Raw genomic sequence first — 19,687 nt, 5'->3', positions numbered from 1 at the left:
ATCTATCTATCTATCTATCTATCTATCTATCTATCTATCTATCTATCTATCTATCTATCTATCTATCTATCTATCTATCTATCTACCTATCTATATATCTATCTATCTATCTATCTAACTATCTATCTATCTATCTTTCTGTCTATCTTTCAATCTTGTAACAGATTTAAATACTTGTTACCTTAAATGTATGTTATATTTTTGATTTAGAATATATAAAAATAGAAATTACTTTTATTAGAAGAAAAATTCCAAAAAAAACTTTTGATTCAAGATTTAAAATAACTTTACTTTGGAATATTAATAATTTTACATATCATACAATATAATAAGGTTATATGAACATTCATTGATTAATAATAATATTTTTCAGGTTAGTTTGTATGAACGTCCATTGATTGGGTTTCTTCTGGCAGTTAACTGATCCTCAGGGATAAAGTTTCAGTACATCAACAATAAGTGATCATCATCTCCAGACTCGTATACGGAATGTAGATGGCTTTCTTCAGGAATAAGTGATAATGATTCCTCTTCCAATCACAATTAATTATATTGATTCCATACCAAAACTCGAACACGGTTTTGGCAGATTATAGCATTTTTAACATCCCAAAGTTTAAAAATTGAAAATTAAAAAATCTATATAGAATCTTTAAAGTTTTTGGAAAATATTATAGAAATTACTGAAATTTACTTTTTTGTTAAAATTCAACCAAAAGAAAATTCAAAGGAAAATATTGGAAATATTAAATTTTCTTACTATAAAAAAATCTTAAAACTTTAAATTTACTTGCTATTAAATTAAAACAATTTTTCAAAAAGAGTATGAAAGAAAAATCTTAAAACTTTAAATTTAATTGCTATTAAATTAAAACGATTTTCTAAAAAGAGTAAGAAAGAGAGACTATTTCAATACAATAAATCAAAAATAAACTAAAATTGTTTGTAAATTTACTTATTCTTTTTTTCCTTGAGTTCCAGTTTCAAATTGTTGTATTTAATACAAGTTTACTAGTTTATAAATAAATTTGACCGCTAATTTTGTCTGTTTTATATATCTATATATCTATAGTGATACATAATTATGTCTGTTAAAAATTATATATATAATTTATTTATTAGAAATTTGTATAGCTTGTATTTTTTTTCCATTAATTTTTCTTTAGCCGGAAATTAACCCATTAGTGCCGAACCGGACATTAAAACCCGGTTCCGAAAAATGGAAAAAAAACCGGTTTCCGGCTCCATAATTGCATCATTCTCAGTATGAATCCCTCCTCTACTACCCTGGCTTTCTTTTCCCCCTGGAGCAGGCAGTTAAGCTTACTTCCGTTTTATGGTATAGCTCAACAAAATTTGAAAATCATGAAATTCAAAATACCCCTTCTAACTTTTTTGTTTTTATAGTAAAGTCGCTGATTTTTTTCGTGAAATCTAATGTTTATTGACAAGTGCATCTATATGTGAATTCGTTTTATTCAAATTATTATTTTTTATATGATTTTTTTATCGTTTTTTTACGCCCTATTATGACCCGGTTCGGCTTGGCCATACATACCCGAAAATTTTAAAACCCGGCTCGGTTTCGGTTTTTATTACCCGGTTTTAACTTTTCAACCAATAAAAATAACAATTAACGTCATTAGTAAGGGTTTGAGCCACCATAATAACCCTAGTAATCTCTATAGGTGTCACCCAATAGTTTTATGATCGTTTTCTGATATGTAACACCCAAATTTTAATGTTCTTTTTTTGTAGTGTGTGTCTTTTAAAACTTCGAGCAACGGGTTTTTTTACCCGAAACGGCGGCACCTATAGCCGAAACACTAAATTTGAAATAAATCGCTTCGTATTATACTTGTAGCTCTTTAGATTACATGAGGTTGTGTAGTTTTCAATTACGGATCGTATCAAATTTCTAAAAAGTGTTCATCTCACTTTTGGCGTTAAAAAATTACATTTTTCGATTTTTGGTCAAAATAACCGGGTTTTAAAACTGGGGGAAAGCACCAAAAACGGGTGTTAATGCCTGGTTGGTATTTATGGCCAAGCCGAACCGGGTTTTTTTGCAACTTTCCTGTGCATGCCACTAGAGCAAAACAAAAAAATACGAATTCCGTTTTGACCATTATAAAGCTTCCCTGAAACTTACAGCTCGATCGGCCCATAAAAGTGGCGCTCGGCACTAATGGGTTAATAAGTTTTATAGCTAAATATTTTTTCCAATTTTTTCAGAAAATGTCTACTTGCAGTAATCTTTTTTACACTCAATTCTCAAAATTACTGTCGGTTTTTTCTATTCAACAAGTATTTAAATTTTTAATCACCGAGCCTTTTAGTGCTTTACTATTTTTATCAGGAAATTTGGATTTATCTTTGGAAACCTTGAAGGTATAATTTTTTAGCAATAATTTTAGCATCCTTCCTATTACTTATTTTTGGAAGTCCTGAATCTTTAGCAATATTTTCATCTCTAATCTTGATATATTCCTGAATAACATTTTTCCATAATTTATAGCAATAATTATTTATGTCTTTTGCAAGTATTTTTCTTATATCTATAGTTTTATGTCTATGGTGCTTTATTTTATTTTAGGAAAAAATTCCTTTCTTGGAGAATTATGACTTGTCTGCAACCAGTTTTTCTGCTACCATCCTGTGGATATGTCTCTCTATCAGCATTGTTTTCAACGTTTTTCTCTTATGTATAGCAGGTATTTCCTAAAAAAAAAGAATTTTTTATTAGTTTTAAGGAGCATTTGGGCTAAATTGAATACGTCTTTGTGCTCTAGGCTGTCTAACTATAGGTCTATTTTCTTCATTTATCACTGTAACCATTTCAATATCTCTTTTTTTCTTTCTTTTAAAACACATTTTAATGCATTTTTTCATAATTTTTTTGAAAATGCTAAGTAATATATATCCTAAAATTAAATTAACCATATAAATACTAATTTGCGTGTAAATATTTTCAGAAGCGAGTCTTTCAAATATCGTCTTCTCCTCCGAAAAGTTGTCTTCGAAATCTTTATATGTTATAAAAGATGGTTCTGTTACAACCCCGTTTCTTTTAAACTGGCAAATCTTTTTACATGTGTATAATCTATTATATAATTCAATAGTCTGATCTTTTTTTGCTTTTTTAAAAGTGCATTTGTCCGTGGGTTTTTTCTCTTGTTTGCAGGGTAATTCTAATAGTTCTTTAAGGCAATAATTATTCTTACTAATAATTTTCTCCTCACATATTCCCAAATTATCTATTACATATGATTTAGCATCCAAAATAAGACATTTTTTATCAAAACAAAAGGGAACAGGAATTACTTTGTATACAGGGGCATGAAATTTTTTAAATCCATATAGCGTATTATTTAAAACAACTAAGCTTTTAACTTTTTCTACTATTTTACAACCTGAAAATAATTTTTTATCTAAGATAGTTATTTCTGAATGTCTCAAGCTTTTATCCAAGTTTAGCAAATAATCTAAAATGTTTATTAACATTTCCATTACACTATAATTTTTTTGACCATTTTCTAAAAATTCTTTCAGTCCTTCAATATTAAAAGGTTTTTTCTCTGTTGCGAAATTTAATTTACTTTTTTCAAAAACTGAAATTTTATTAACCCATTAGTGCCGAGCGCCACTTTTATGGGCCGATCGAGCTGAAAGTTTCAGGGAAGCTTTATAATGGTCAAACCGGAATTCGTATTTTTTTGTTTTGCTCTAGTGGCGTGCACAGGAAAGTTGCAATAAAACCCGGTTCGGCGTGAGTAAAAAAACCTTGCGGCATTAATAACCGTTTTTGGCCCTTTTTGGTGCTTTCCCCCGGCATTAAAGCCCGTTTGCGACCTAAATACCCGGTTTTTTGGCGCGAAAAGTTAAAAATGTAATTTTTGAACGCCCAAAGTGAGATGAACACTTTTTAGAACTTTGATACGATCCGTAATTGAAAACTACACAACCTCATGTAATTGATAGAGCTACAACTAACATACAAAACAATTTATATCACATTTAAGATTTTGGCTATAGGTACCACCCCTTTTTGGTTAATAAACCTGGTTTTTGTTGTTGTTGTAAAAACGATCTATTAGTAAAACCGGGTAATGAAAATTTCAGACTTTCCCCCCATATGCCGAGCCGGGTCTATATAGAACGTAAAAAAACGATAAAAAAATCATATAAAAAATAATAATTTGAATAAAACGAATTCACAAATGAATGTAAATGCCAATAAACTTTAAATTTAACGAAAAAAATCACTAACTTTACTTCATAAACAAAAAAGTTAGGAGGGGTATTTTAAAATCACCTTGTTTTTCTTGGTTTTCAAATTTTGTTGAGCTATACCGGCAAACGGAAGTAAGCAAATCTGCCTGCTCCAGGGGGAAATGAAAACCAGGGTAGTAGAGGGGGGATTCATACTGAGAATGATGCAATCCTAAAACTGAGAACCGGTTTTTTTCGGCATTTTCTGGAACCGGGCGTTAAAAGCCGGTTCGTCACTAATGGGTTAAGGTAGTCCTTAAATGAAATTAAGGAAATAATTTCTTCATAAATTTTTGAACTCTCTTTTTCATTATTAAATTCGATGTCTGACAAATTTTCTAACATTAATACCTTTTTTAACTTTTCTTTCATCTCAGATATATCTATTCCATCCTTCGTACATTTTTCGGGTGTAGAATGACATATGTCCCCGTCAGCACTCCTCTCAGTTTTATCTCTAATATCAGTAAGGAATGAATTATCAATACTATTTATTTGGTAAGACTTAAAAGTTAAATTTATTTGTTTAACCATATTTTTTAAACTCTCAACCATGCTCAAAATTTTGAGAGATATGTTGATTTTTACATTACTACTTTCCCCCGAAACTGTATTTAATTCCTCTAGTTTTACCCTTTCCTCTTCAGTTAATTCACTTAACATTGCTGAAAAAGTATTTTTCAATAAATCATATATTTTTTCTAAAGAATGCATTCCTTCCTCACTTTTAAAATCATTAGACAAATCATTCTTGATTTTTGACAACTGATTATCAATTTCATTTAATAATCCATGTAATTTCTCTCCAATTTTGTTATCCATTTCTTCACTAACAAAAGAGAAAACCATTTTTCTAATACTATTGTATAAACTATATAGTTGATTGTTACTATTGTCTATATCACTATCAATATTTTCAATATTACTTTCTGTGTTTGAATTATTATTGTCATTTCTTTGACTATTTTCACTATTATGGCTATCATTGTTATTGTCATTATTATCTCCACTATTATTATTTCCACTAGTTTCACTATTATGGCTATCACTATTATTGTCATTATTTTCCTCACTTTCTCCATTATTATTACTTCCACTAGATTCATTGTTATGGCTATCATTATTGTCATTATTGTCTTCACTTTCTCCATTATTGTTATTTCCACTAGATTCATTGTTATGGCTATCATTATTGTCATTATTGTCTTCTCCATTATTATTATTTCCATTAGGTTCATTGTTATGGCTATTATTATTATCATTATTGTCTTCTCCATTATTATTACTTCCATTAGGTTCATTGTTATGGCTATTACTGTTATTGTCATTATTTTCTTCACTTTTATTATCACCATTACCATTTTCATTATCTATACTATTATGGCTGTTATTTTCAATGTCTTCATGATCATTATTATTATTATGGCATGCTTCATCTTCATTTATGGCAGGGTTGCTTAATTCCTTTCCTAAAATAATATTAAACAAATTAATTATTTTCATTCTTAAATCATTTAAACTTGCTTTATAAATATTTTTCAATTCCTCTCTAGTCTTTAAAAGGGGAGAGGTACTAATAAGGTTATACGCAATAATTATTAGCAATTCTCTTTTTTTATTATTTACTTGACAAATTAAAAATAATCTAAAATGATGGAATCGCAATTGTGATTTTTCAGCGGTTTCCGCGTCGATAATTTTCTGCACCAAATCTGAGCTTTTTTCATATATTTCTTTATTTTCTGCCTTAATATTTTTTTCTAACTCTACAAATAAATTTTCTATCTCTTCGTCAGTAAGTTCATCAATTTCTTCAATGGATCTTTTTTCTCTTGAATTACTACTTAATATGTAATTTATTGTTTCAATCAAATTAGTAACATAACAAGTATTTTCGTTTTCATCACTTATGGCAACATTGTTAAATTCGCTAAGTTTTTGTTTTATTTCATTCCATTTATCATTGACATTTGGTTCCCCTTTCAATATACTATAAAAGGGATTTTTTTCTATCTCTAGGTTGATAGATCTTAATTCCTCTATACCCAAAATTTTTATATTAATTATGACTGGTTTTTTAAAACTCCCTTGTAATATTTCACTTACTTCAAAGTGAGAGACGCCAGGTATCCAAGGATCTTCTTCTCCTTTAACTTTTGAATTTATGGCTATTAGTATGGCTGATATTATCAACACTGCTTTTATGTTCATTATTTGTCTGAAAATAAAATTATTCTTAAACAAAATTACTCTTAATTTTCAAAAATGTAATTTGATATTTAATTATTGCAAAAATAAAAGAGCAGAGTTAGTTATTAATTATCAAACTTATTTCAAGAACTTTAACAGAATTATAGCAATCAAATTTTTCTAATCAACTTTATAATATTTATCGCAAAATATTATAACAAAATTATGGCTGGTGATTATTATCTAGGATTATGACAAAGTAATACTATAAAATACTATAGTAAAATTATATCTGATGATTGTGTTCCAAATTTTTATGACAAAATACTATAAATAATTATAGTAGAATTATATCTGATGATTATATCTCAAGGTTTTATGACAAAATACTATAAGTAATTATAGTAGAATTATAGCTGATGTTATAACAAAGTTATAGAAATATCAATAATTATCGCAATTTATAATTATATCTTAAATCTAACAATTTGTACCAAAGTATGGCTCATAATTATAAATGTTTTGGTTTTTATTTTTATAAATTTAACCTCTCTAACTTCTTTTTTCCCAATAATGAGAAATATTTTGTTCTTTAAAAATTTAAATTTACAAATCTTTTTATTAGGATAAGTCATGAAAGTAATTTTACACGTGTAAAATTCTCAACTTTTATAGATTAAATTTACCAAATGTAAACCAAATGTAAACTACTTAAATCTTAAATATTATGGCAAAGTATAGACAATCAATTATTCTTAAATATCATAGAAAAACAACTTTTTTCCAAATACTTAAATCTTAAATATTATGGCAAAATATAGACAATCAATTATTCTTAAATATCATAGAGAAAAAAAAAATAACTTTTTTTTCAAGTAACTGATAACAAGAATACAAATCCAACAAAGTTTTCTGAATTGTGAAAACTTTCTATTTCACTTTATAACGCTATAGTTTATGTTTAAAATAAAATTAAAACTAAAACGAAAATCTTTACTAAAATTTGTAAATTTTAATCCTAAATTATGGCTTAGAAATTTTTCTCAGATTAAGTTTTAAATATTATTTTCTGCCTACAAAAAAATCTTCACTAACAATTTTTTAAAACTTAAATTCTAAATTATGGCTTAGAAATTTTTTCTTAAATTAAAGTTTTAAATATTATTTACTGCTTTAAAGATTTTCCACAACTAATAATATTTTATTTTGTTAACAACCTCTAAGGTTATTAAACAAATAAACTTAAGTCTTAATTATGGCTTACAAATTTTTCCTTCAAGTTATAAATTGTATTTACTGTTTAAAGATTTTCCACAACTAATAATATTTATTTGTTGATAGCTTAAAGGTTTAACTCTTACTGGTTATATTCAAATATTATTCCCATATATATACATGATTATCACCTGTACAATTATTTTTACCCATGCCATGTCATATCATGACGCATTACATTATTTCAACATCTATACATAATTATTCCCTTTACAATTATTTACACATGCCATGTCATGTCATGACACAATTATTACTCCCAATCAAATATTATTCCACATAATTATCCACTGTACAATTATTTACATTCACCATGTCATGTCATGACACAATTTTTATTCCTGTTCCACCTCTACCTTCAATTCTTCGTTGGCATCACCAGGAACCCTTTCCATAAAATCTATTTCTGCAGACAAATCAGGTTCATCTTCTTCAGTGTCATCATTTTTTTCGGTATACTCAATATTGTTTTCGTCCAATTTCTGTTTTAGATACTTAATTTTTTGTTCAGCTTCATGTAGATCGCAATTATTATCCACAATGTGTTCATGGTTCTTTCTGTAGTTTTCATACATTTCTTCTCTTTGTTTTTGCAATTTTAAAATCTCTTCCTTTGCTTCGTTTTCTCTGCCTTCACTATTTGAGAGTCTCCAGGTCAATTCTGTGATTTCTTCATCCTGTTGTCCTATCTCTGTTTTTAGTTTTTCTACATCCCCATTTTTTATCTCTTTTTGATGTTCCATAAGCTCTGCTTGTGCAGTTTTTATTTCCTTAAAATATTTTTCAATATCTTCTAATTTTTTAAGATTCATTTTACATTTGCTGTCAATCTTTTTCAGTTGTTCTGTTTTTCATCTTCTGGTTTTTTGCATGTTTCTTTATTTTCGATCAAGTTAGCATCAATTTTTTCTTTCAGATCTTGAATTTTCTTAGCTCTCTCCTTTTCAAATTCTTTCTTGCTTTCTTCAGCTTGAATATTGTATTTCTCTTGTTGTTCTTCCTTTTCTTTCTTCTGTTTCTCACACTTTTTCTCCAACATTAGTTTTATTTCTGGATCCTCCTCTTTCTCAGCTTCGGTTTGAAGTTTTTTCTCATTTCTTTCTAGTGTAATGATATATTCTTTCAGCAGTTGTAGAGTCTCAGGTTCCTCGTATTGCCTATGTTCCATTTTTGTGAGTTTATTGGTCAGATCCTCCAATTTCTTGTTTTCTCTACTTTCTACCATTTCTTTAAGTTTATTTTCTGCTTTCAATTTCATTAAACTTAAATACTTTACTTTTTCTCTCTGACATCTCAACTGTTGAGTTTCACTATCTCTAATAGTTGGCTTGATATCCACGTTATTCACTTCTATGTCTTCTACTGGACCATATTCAATCTCCTTATATTGAACTTGTCTGTACTTGATATAAATATCATCACAATCATTTAAGATGATAGTCATAATCAATAGGAATAACTTTGTTTCCATAGCTTTGATGCTTTGCCTGGCCTGTATCCAGTATTTATATGAGTTCTCCATGTTGTATAGGAAATGCATTGGCACACTAACATCTCCTATCTTTCTACTCCTAATTACATTCACATATTCTTTATATGTGCTACTTCTTTCGTTAGGATTATTTCTCCTCATTACTGATATTGTTGAAGCAATTTTAATATGGCTAAGATATTCTATCTTCATTTGTTTCATGTTGAGTTTACATTTCTCTCTCAATCTATACAAGAATTGAGCACAGTTTTTATCACGACTGTGAATATCTTCCTGCCAGCCAGTTGGGAAGCTAGCTAAGATCATTGTTACACTTTTATTCTTGTCAAAGTCAGCTTTTGCATAGATATTTTCGAACAATGTTTTAATAAAATTTTCGAGATGTCTGTCATAATATTCACTTGAATGACACTCGAATATGTCAAGGTCGAAAATAACCTTAGTTATCACTGTTGGATCATTGTTATTTATGTCTTCCACTATCTTATCTATGACAGATTTATCCTGATTCCTCCATAGTCTTTCTTGAATGGATAAAGTATGGCAGTCTTCAACTTCACTTAGCATAGTCACCACTTCATAATTTCTATGTGACACAAAAAATTTTGTGCTTTTCATTGTATTTTTCTGTTCACCTACTTTGTAATAGGTCTTTCTTATGGCATGTTGACTTATTTCTTCAATTGAACTATTGCTGGTAGAGCTACCAGCCCTTTGTCCTGGAACATTTTTATGGCTTTTCTCCAAGTACATCTTTTTTTCTTGTACCACGCGGTCACGGCTGGATTGATTAGTTCTCTTTATCCCTCTATCCCTGGAGGTGCTTCTGTACCTAAAAAAAAATAAATAATTTTAATTATTTTAGGTTTACTGTTTAAGAAATTGTTGAATAATAGAAAGCAAATGAAGATACTTCAAAGCCTCCAAGTTGACCTCACCAAACTCACTCAACTTTCTACTATACATGAGACTTCCATCCCTGTGCCCAATATTGTAATATCTCCTCCTGATTCTATTAGTTTGAATATTTAACTATTTATCTAACTTTGTTCCACCATTTTAAATCATAATTTTATCAGAATTTTAAACATTTAAACTTCATTTTCAATTTTATCTATTTTATACTTTTCTATTTTAAACCCCCATAATTTGAAGGACTTATTTATCATTTTACTATCATATATTACATCGCAATATAACAATTTTTTATATTTCATTGTAAAAGCCTCTAAATATACTTTTTTCTTCTATATTAAATTTTCACGATCCCTTTAAAACCCTAGTAAGTTTTTCCTAGTTACCATTGAATTAAAATTTTAATCTTTGTTATTTAGCAACTTTCCTTCAGATTAAATTCAATGTCATTTTATAATTATGTATAATATTTTATTAAAAACTACGTTCTTAACAAATTTTTAAACATAATGTATAAATTTCATTCATTTCCAATAATCTGTCTATGTTTCAGAAAAGAAAAGTAAACAATGTATCACGTATCTCTAATACATAGAAAGGTATTTTAGTTTAAGTTTAGTTATCATACTTCTCATACTTTTCATAATGTTTAATATTTCTAGAGCTAATATTTGCGAGTTAGCTTGCAAAAGTGAGCTAATGGAATATAAAACCGAGCTTTTAACTTATCTATTTATTTATCTATCTATCTATCTATCTATCTATTTATCTATCTATCTATCTATCTATCTATCTATCTATCTATCTATCTATTTATCTATCTCTCTTTCTTTCTATCTTTCAACCTATCTATCTATCTACTTTGGGTACCAGTGTAATTTACAGTCCAATGTCCCCTCCTCCCTGAAAGATTATTCCCCCCCAAAATTCCACCTGTTACCATCCAGCAGAGGGAGGGAACAATTGACAAGAAACAAATCTTCCCCCAAAATTTAGGCCCCCACATTTTATTATTCATGGGCTACACAGAAAAACTTTGGGTACTTTTATTGAATTTGGTAATTTTGATAATTAAATAAGTAATAGAAAAAATGCTCTTTAGCCAGAATAATTTCCCCAACAAAAAATCAGATGTCTATCTTTAATAGCGGCAGAGAAAATACATCACATTTTTTTTAGGATCATGAAAAGAAGACAAAGTTTTTCCGAAATGCCCATTCAATTGATAAAAATTAACAGTGATGATACACAAAATTAACCCTTCTGTGGAGTAAAAATAGTGGCTGAAACGTTGAACACTGAATTTAATGAATCAAGCAATAAAAATTACGAATTTTCCCAAAGTTGTTGAGCAAACAAACAGAAAAACGTAATTATAAAACTTTGGAGACTAGTGTAACAAACAGCCCATTGTCCAATATCTCTCAGCGGAAATTATCTTTCTAAAATTTGACCTCAGATGGGCTAGTAGGTATGAGCTAAGAACGATGTTAAAAGTTAAATTACAGATGTTTTACTCGTTCAATGTGCAAAATAATCATAACAAGTATGAAAACATCCTTAACAAGCAAAGCACAAAAAAAAACATTAAATAAAAAAAAATATGAAAACTTGCTAAACCGCCATGGATGTTTATAGTTGATAATGCTCCTTAAAATCACATCTTCCCCATAGCATTACAGACGTATGGACAGACATAGTGAATTATAGAGTAGCTTTGATACTAAAAAAGTACTCGAATTATCAGAGACAGACCCTAACTTGTGTCGAGTAAATTGTAAAGACGCTTTTATAGGCACCTTAACAACCAATTTTTTTTTATATAAAAAAGCAAACAAACAAATATTTCATTACATTACAACTATGTCCCATTTTTAAAAGCGAAGCTTTTCTATAATTAGGGTCGGTCCATCCGTCCGTAACGGATAGCTTTTTTTTTGTTAATTTTGGCATGTTAGAATTGTACTATCGATTTCAAATTTTGCAAGGTGATTCCTTTAATAGTTAGGTACGATTTAGAAAGCTTAGCAACTCTATAATCATCAACAAAATATCCGTACGTCCATTTTAAACATGTTGATTTTTTTACATTTTTAACAACAAATTTTTATGTGATCTAATCATCCGATTGTTCTGATTTTTGGTATATTGAGTCCTGGGACAACAAAGTATAATGTAATAAGCGAAGCAACTCTATAATCAAGTCCTAAAAATGTAAGTATGTCCATAAACATTCTCCTGAATCAAGCAGTTTTCAACAAATTCACTTGCAATTTTGCTTTGACTCTTATACATTTATATTATGATTATTCAGTTCTGACACTATACAAGTGTTACTGTCCGTTTGTCCTACCGTTTCAGCGCTTTGCTTTTATGGATGTTGTCATCCTTGTTAATTTTAATTTTAGAAAGAAAAATTAAATTTGTTTTGGCGGAGGGATAATTTTTTTGTTGGGGCGATTTCCTTTTGGACAAAAAAAGTTATAAAACTTCCCAGGACCTATTTATGTGAAGCTGTAAATCACTGAAAAGAAGAACCATTTCGATTCAGTTGGTAGCGATTTTCTTTACAAACAGATACACAGACAAACATCCTGTTACTTTATTATAAGAATAAAAAAAAAAAAATGTATCTAATATATCAGAGAATAAGGGCTGTTTATTACACTAGTCCCCAAAGTTTTATAATAACGTTATTGAGTGTTTTTTTACAACTAATTTTATCTCATGTATCGTTTCAACCACTAATTGTGATCTATATAATGTGGATCAACATTGGGGATGTACATCAATTTATCAACCATTGTCTTATCCTTTTAGATACTTCAGCACAAACAAACAGACAAACATCCTGTTACTTTATATAATAAAAAATAAAAAATGTGACATTTCCCCCCACCCTATTACCCCCCCCCCCCCCTAACCCCAGGGAGGAAGGTGACATTGGGCTATTTATTATTACACTAGTCCCCAAAGTTTTATAATAACCTTTTCTTATTCGTTGGCTTAACAACTTTGGGGACATTGGTGAATTTTGATTGGTTATTTCATAAAGTTGAGTGTTCAAACGATTCAACCACTAATAATATCTTATGTATCTAAATTGGGGATGTTAATCATTTTATCGACCATTGTCTTATCCCTTTAGATCCCTGCTCTAATCCTCATAAAACCTGTTAAACCCACCTGATACACATTAGGAGGGAGGGGGGATGGGCGTGTTATGTCATTGATTTTATAATTTTTTGAGAAAAACAAGGATGACAATATCCATACAACACATTAACACTTGTAGATAGAATGTCAGAATATAAATGTATAAAAGTCGAACAAAACAAAATTGTAAGTAAATATGCTGAAAAACTGCTTAAATACAGGATATTGTTTAAGGACATAGTATCATCATTGGGGATATACATCAATTTATCGGCCATTGTCTTATACCTTTAGATCCCTGTCAAGAGTAAATATGATGGCAACAGTCTGGAAATAGGTATTATAAACAGCTTTCCGCGGATATTTTGCGGATAGTGTGACTGAGAACCGGTTCTAATCCAGCAGATATTAATCGGATTCCACTGTTTCACACACATGTTACTCACCAAGAAAATTGCATTGTATTATAGACAGCTTTCTGCTGGATATTATGCGGATAGTATGAATGAGAACTGGTTCTAATCCAGCGGATATCAAGCAGATTCCACTGATTCACAAACAAGATTCAGAGAAAGGTCGGACAATGAGCTGATTATTATTTTCAATCTATGTATCTATGTATCTATCTATGTAACTATCTATCAATCTATCAATCTATCAATCTGTCTATCAATCTATCAATCTGTCTATCTATCTATCTTTCTATCTATCTATGTATCTATGTATGTATCTATCTATCTATCTATCTGTCTATCTATCTATCTTTCTATCTATCTATGTATCTATTAATCTATTTATCTATCTATCTAGCTATCTATCTATCTATCTTTTTATCTATCTATCTATCTTTCTATCTATCTATCTATCTATCTATCTATCTATCTATCTATCTATCTAATTATCTATCTATCTATCTATATATTTATCTGTCTATCTATCTATCTTTCTATTAATATAACTATCTATCTATCTATCTATCTATCTAATTATCTATCTATCTATCTATCTATCTATCTATCTATCTATCTATCTATCTATCTATCTATCTATCTATCTATCTATCTATCTATATAACTATATATCTATCTACATATCTATCAATCTATCTATCTATCTATCTATCTATATATATTTATCTATCTATCTAATGGATATATTATAACTTGGATCTATCTATCTATATATATATATATTTATCTATCTATCTATCTATCAATCTATCTATCTATCTATCTTTCTATCTATCTATCTATCTATCTATTTATCTATCTATCTACTTATCTATCTATATATCTACTTATCTATCTATATATCTACTTATCTATCTATCTATCGAACTATTTATCTATCTATCTATCTATCTATCTATCTATCTATCCAACTATCTATCTTTTATATTATTCCTAAAAATTGAGAAAGGTTTAAAATATTGAAATATTTTTTGTTAATATATAATACAGATACATTTAACTAACTGAAGCTTTAGAATTCATTTGTATCTATCTATCCACTTTAATTAAAGTCTAATGCCCCCTCACCTTCTCCCTATAGGGATATGACAATGGATGAATGTAAGAATTATCTGTCTATCTATCTATCTGTCTATCTATCTTTCTGTTTATTTATCTATCTATCTATCCAACTTTAATTCTAAAATTTGAGAGAGGTTTAGTGATTAAAATATTTTTAAAAAATAAATAGTATTATAATATATCTATCTAACTAAAGTTTGATAACTCATTTGTATCTATCTATATACATTAATTACAGTCTAAGCCCCTCCACCCCCCCCCCCCCCTCTTATCCCTATATGACAATAGATGAATGGTAGAATTATTATCTATCTATCTATCTGTCTATCTATCTATCTGTCTATCTATCTATCTATCTATATATATATATATATCTCTATCGATATATCTGTCTATATATCTATCCAACTATCTATCTATTATATTATTCCCAAAATTTGAGAAAGGTTTAGTGATTAAAATATTTTTTGTTAAAATACATATATTATATAATATATTTATCTAACTAAAGTTTAATAACTCATTTGTATCTATCTTAATTAATTACATTTTAATGCCCCCCCCCCTCTCCCTAAAGGGATATGAAAATGGATGAATGGTAGAATTATTATCTATCTATCTATCTGTCTATCTATCTATCTATTTACTTATCTCTCTATCTATTATTGATCCTAAAATTTGAGAAAGGTTTAGTGATTAAAATATTTTTTTTTAATATATATATACCATAATATGAATCTATCTATCTATCTATCCATCCAAATATCTATCTATCTATCTATCCAACTATCCATATATCTATCCAACTATATATCTATCTATCTATCTATCCAATTTTATATCTATCTATCTAGCTATATAATATTAATCCTAAAACTTGAGAAAGGTTTAGTGATTAAAATAATTTTTGTTAATATATATATATGATATATTTATCTAACTAAAGTTTAAGAATTCATTTATATCTATCTATCTACATTAACCCATTAGTGACGAACCGGGTATTAAAACCCGGTTCCAAAAAATGAAAAAAAAAACGGTTTCCGGCTTCATAATTGCATCATTCTCAGTATGAATCCCCCCTCTACTACCCTGGCTTTCATTTCCCCCTGGAGCAGGCAGTTTAGCTTACTTCCGATTGCCGGTATAGCTCAACAAAATTTGAAAATCATGAAAATTCAAAATACCCTTCTAACTTTTTTGTTTTTATAGTAAAGTCGCTGATTTTTTTCATGAAATCTAATGTTTATTGACAAGTACATCTATTTGTTAATTCGTTTTATTCAAATTATTATTTTTTATATAATTTTTTATCGTTTTTTTACACCCTTTTTTTTGTGTATGTCGGGTTTTAAAACTTCGACAAACGGGCTTTTTTACCCGAAACGGCCGAAATAACCGGGTTTTTACTACAAAACCGGGTTTTAATGCCGGCGGAAACCGCCCAAATAATGCCTGGTTGGTATTTATGGCCAGGCCGAACCGGGTTTTTTTGCAACTTTCCTGTGCACGCCACTAGAGCAAAACAAAAAAATTGGAATTCCGTTTTTACCATTATAAAGCTTCCCTGAGATTTTCAGCTCGATTGGCCCATAAAAGTGGCGCTCGGCACTAATGGGTTAATTATAGTCCAATGCCCCCCCCCCCCTTCTCTCTACAGGGATATGACAATGGATGAATGGTAGAATTATTATATATCTATCTATCTGTCTATCTATCTATCAATTTATCTATCTATCTATCTATCCAACTATATATCTATCTATCTAATATTAATCCTAAAATTTGAGAGGTTTAGTGATTAAAATATTTTTTGTTAATATATATATATTATATGATATATTTATCTATCTAAAGTTTAATAACTCATTTGTATCTATCTATCCACTTTAATTAAAGTCTAATGCTCCTCCCCTTCTCCTTATAGGGATATGACAATAGATGAATGTAAGAATTATCTGTCTATCTATCTATCTGTCTATCTATCTTTCTGTTTATCTATCTATCTATCTATCCAACTTTAATTCTAAAATTTGAAAGAGGTTTAGTGATTAAAATATTTTTAAAAATAAATAGTATTATAATATATCTATCTAACTAAAGTTTGATAACTCATTTGTATCTATCTATATACATTAATTACAGTCTAATGCCCCTCCACCCCCCCCCCCCTCTTATCCCTATATGACAATAGATGAATGGTAGAATTATTATCTATCTATCTATCTGTCTATCTATCTATCTATATATATCCAACTATCTATCTATCTATCAATCAATCTATCTATCTATCTATTTATCTATCAATCAATCTATCTATCCATCTATCAATCAATCTATCTATCTAGCTATCTAATATTTATCCTAAATTTTGAGAAATAGTGATTGAAATATTTTTTGTTAATATATATATATAATATATTTATCTAACTAAAGCTTAACATTATTTGTATCTATCTATATAAATTAATTACAGTATAATGCCCCTCTCTCCCTTCTCACTACAGGTATATGACAATAGATGAATGGTAGAATTTTCATCTATCTATCTATCTGTCTATCTATCTATCAATTTATCTATCTGTCTATCTATCTATCTGTATATCTATCTATCTGTCTATCCATCTATCTGTCTATCTATTTATCTATCTATCTGTGTATATAAATATAATTATAATATACTTATCTAACTAAAGTTTAAGAACTCATTTGTATCTATCTATATACATTAATTATAGTCCAATGCCCCCCCCCCCTCTCCCTAAAGGGGTATGAAAATCTACCCATCTATCAATCCATCTATCTATCTATCTATCCAACTAAAATATTTTTTGTTAATATATAAATATAATATATTTATCTAACTAAAGTTTAAGAACTCATTTTTATCTATCTATATACATTAATTATAGTGCAATGCCCCCCCCCCCCTTCTCCCTATAGGGATATGACAATGGATGAATGGTAGTATTATTATCTTTCTATCTATCTTTCTATCCATTTAATCCTTTCTATCTATGAAAAATCATATGAATTTGTCAAAGGTTTGGTGATTAAAACATTTGGATTTAGTACAGTTTACAGATATTAGATATGTTTCTAGATATTAGTTTTAGTAGCTTCTCTAGAATGCATGCTGTATGTCCGACATTGAATATCAGCCATTGAAAAGCAAGTTTTATTTTCATTTTTATTTGAAAAATATATCCATATTTTTAAATACCTATTTATTTTAATTAGATATTATTTTACTGAACTTTTATGTGGTGATTAGTGTAACAAATGAAATCTATCATTATTTGTAAATTATGTTTTTAGTCTTATTCCAATTACAATTATGTGAGGTATAATAATACTAATTTTATTTTTAGAGGTTTAGTGATTTTTAAGGTTAATTTTACACAGATTTAATGTAATAATTATGTTAACTATTTTAACCCTTACAGATCGGGGGGGGGGGGGGTCATATTGACACCCCCCTCTAGTTTTTTTAATGTCATTTTTTTGTAGGTAAGATGGAGAGCTGTGACTTCATGACTTTTTAAGTTTAGTAATTATGCGTCGGCAGGAGTTGATTTTATTAGGATATCTGGTCTGTGTCGGTCGTGGTGTCCGGTCAAAGTCGGTTGGGTAGCACCAAAATTTTTAAAAAATTCTAAATAAATCTTAATTTCTACATTATGACTTTTAGGTAGAAACCTAAAATTTTTTTGTTGAATACTGAGCATCAATGACCTTATGAGAAAAGTAGTGTTATGACCGTTTGACCACACCCTGACCGACTTTATGACTGATTTTTGTCCGGCTTTTACTACAGACATATATCATGAATATCGTGGCTTCTATTACAGCTAGAGACCTATACATTTTTTTGATGAATTCTTGAGCAACAATAAACAGATAAAAACATTAATTGGCGCCGCCAACCGCCGTTTTACTGCGTAACCGCCGAAAATGGCGGTTTCCGTTATTTGCCGTTTTTCGGCGATGATCAGAAAAAGTAATTTTTTTGTTATGAAAAATAAAAGTTTGTCCTAAAATTTGATCATCCTAGCTGCAAAATTGGCCGCTCTACATCTGTTTTAAAATTTAGCGGCTGGCCGCTAAAAAGCGGCTAAGGAGCGGCCTGACTGCTATGACTAGAAAAAGTAATTTTCTCTAAAAATACACATGAACCACCAGAAAAAAATTTTATGTCTTTATCTGTAACAGAAGCCAAGATAGAGGGGGGGGTCAATATGACCCCCCCCCCCCCCGATCTATTAAGGTGGGAATTGGGGCCCGATCTGTAAGGGTTAAGTAATAACAATGTTCTTGAAGTTATAAAGGCTTTTTTTTTAAATATATCATCCTATTATATAAAGTAGTAAGCTTTTTTTTGTCTCTAGCCAAGGATCTCACTAACCACTGAACTGATATGGTTCTCCTTTGCAATGAAGCTTCTTATATATTCAGAAAAGGTTTTTAATTATTTATGGGGAGGTTTTCTCAACTTTAAGTGTCCTTAGAGGCTTCTAGGTGCATAGCCGCTAGTCTATGATACAAAGTAGAACAATGTTTGTCTGTCTGTTTGTTTGTACCAAAGGATCTCACTAACATCTGAACCAATCAGGTTCTCCTTAATTTTTACTTATTTCTAATATCTAAATAAATAGTGCTCCTAGAATCCTAGGGGCAAAGCCTCTAGTGTAAAATAAAGAGGAAGCAGAAAACTTTCTATTACATGAACATAATGATAAAAAAATAGACTCATTACAGACATATTAAAAGACTAAAAGATAATTAAAAACATTGAATGCTAATAATTTTATTGGTTATATATCAAGGTCAATTAATCCATTTTAATAAATGTTAA

This window comes from Acartia tonsa, chromosome 5 (assembly GCF_053477335.1).
Source record: "Acartia tonsa isolate MP-2025a chromosome 5, ASM5347733v1, whole genome shotgun sequence".
Classification (NCBI taxonomy): Eukaryota; Metazoa; Arthropoda; class Copepoda; order Calanoida; family Acartiidae; genus Acartia; species Acartia tonsa.
The sequence above is the reverse complement of the archived record's forward strand: the minus strand, read 5'-3'. Positions refer to the sequence as shown.